The sequence below is a fragment of the Carettochelys insculpta genome, chromosome 7 (genome assembly GCF_033958435.1).
Source record: "Carettochelys insculpta isolate YL-2023 chromosome 7, ASM3395843v1, whole genome shotgun sequence".
In the NCBI taxonomy this organism is placed as follows: Eukaryota; Metazoa; Chordata; order Testudines; family Carettochelyidae; genus Carettochelys; species Carettochelys insculpta.
In genome coordinates, this window is record NC_134143.1 from 1,739,278 (window position 1) to 1,741,175 (window position 1,898).

At 55.6% G+C, this 1,898-nt stretch overlaps 1 non-coding gene across 1 annotated transcript; it reads left to right on the plus strand.

Moving 5' to 3' along the window:
• Window positions 1-415: 415 nt before the first annotated feature.
• On the plus strand, window positions 416-497 carry TRNAL-UAA (transfer RNA leucine (anticodon UAA)). Its single transcript has one exon. It is a non-coding gene; the product is annotated as a tRNA-Leu (tRNA).
• Window positions 498-1,898: the final 1,401 nt, after the last annotated feature.

Genomic DNA, 1,898 nt, shown 5'->3' on the forward strand with positions numbered 1-1,898 from the left:
GTTGCAACAATATTTTCTGAATTAGAAAGCTGTGATTATTCCGATTTTACACTGAACTTTCACTGGGCAGAATGATCCCCCTCCCACACCATCTGCTGCCTCAGGGCCACAGTTCCCTCGAATGTTCCCTGGGGACGTAGAATACATTTTGCTCTGTGCACCAAGGCCTGGGCAGATGTGCACCTCCAAGAGAAACACCGGCTGCTGCCTGTGGGGCTCTGCTAATTAGCCAGGCAGCACCTACATCTCTCCTGAGCAGCCGCCCAAGCACACAGCTTCAAGGGACACTGCTGGGGCCGGGGCTGAGGACAAGGAGGGCAGCAAACGCACCAGCTGTCTGGCAGTGTTCCTGACCAGCCTCGGACCCCTGAGCATTCACCAGTGTCTTTGGCCTTGAAGAAAATTTAGCTGTGTAGCTGTGATGGCTGAGTGGTTAAGGCATTGGACTTAAAATCCGATAGGTTTTCCCTGTGCAGGTTCAAATCCTGCTCACAGCAACAGCTGTGTTTTAGCCACATCCTGGAACCAGGACAACACAGCAGCACACACCCTGAGACACTGCCCAGGGGCTGTCTGTGACCAGTGTGTGTAAGAGGTCAGGGGAGTCTGTGCCTGGGGGAAATGCTGACCCTGGGGGGTGGTCACTGCTCTGGCTGCTGCTGGGCCCAGCCTGTCTCCTATGTCAACCCAACAGTGCTCCACTCACCTGTGTAATGCCCTGGCAAGGAGTGGGCAGCCCTGGTTCAGCTGCAGCCAGTGATAGGGCAGCTGCCTCTAAGGGAAGGGCCTCTTCCCAAGGCTGGCTCAGGGGCTCTGGTCTCTCCCAGCTCCTGAGCTTTGCAGTGCAGAGCTGGGAAAGGGACAGACACTTGCCCAAGGGGGAATGAATGTCACAATCTCCTCTCTGCCCCAACAGCAATAGACTGATCTGCAGAACCAGACACAGGGCCTTGGGCAGGTCTCCATGTGCCTGTGCCTAACCCTGTGCAAGTTCTGGCTTGTTTTGCGCTTGTCTCCAGCTGGGGAAAAGCCTCTTCAGGACACATCTCCTGCCCCACAGCTAAAATGAGCCCCACAGTTATGAGACCCCACTGAGGGACTGGCTGATTTTCTCCCACCTTGTGATGCTGGCTGCAGACCACGCGCTGCTTTGGGGTGTCCTCAGTGAGGGGTTGGTGGTGGGGAGCAGCCTGGCTCAGAGATGTTATGAAGATTCTCAGGCCACATGCAGTCATGGTCCTCCCGTCCTCTTGCACTGCCCTCTGCAGCTTTTGAGCCTTCCCCTTGAGGTGTCAGTACCAGCTGCCCCACCTCCAGGTGCCCAGAGGAGGACAGGTGAGCTGGGCTCCAGCCTGGGACTCCTCCTCTCCCCTTCTGTCCCCTGAATTTTTAGCCTGGTTTTGATGCTCCTTCCTTTGAGTGCCATGTGTGCAATAGGAATAACCTGGCACCGCCAGGACCAGTTGTGAGGGCATCAGGAGAAGCCATGAGAAATACAACCTCAGACCTCATTTATCTCTACACACACTGCTGAGTTCTGAGGCCCCAACCTTTTGCACTCAGGTTGACGAGCCAGCCCAACCCAAGACCTGGCTCCAGTGGGCCTCATTTACGCAGCAGGAGGAAAAAGACCTCACTCAGGTACCCCTGGGGACAAACTAGCCCAGCCCTTGGAGAAGACGAGATTTACAGTAGAGCACCACCAGGTCCCACTGAGATTTGAACTATGGCAAGTACCAGACACGAACCTCTTGGGCGGGGGAGCTGCTCTCCTGTCTCAGGGATCCTCCTCGATGGTGTGTTGGTGACTCACAGTGATGCACCACAGATGGAGGTGACACAACAGAGACAAAGGGGAGTGGAGGATGGTTGTACCCTCTAGGTACAGAATGTGCTGA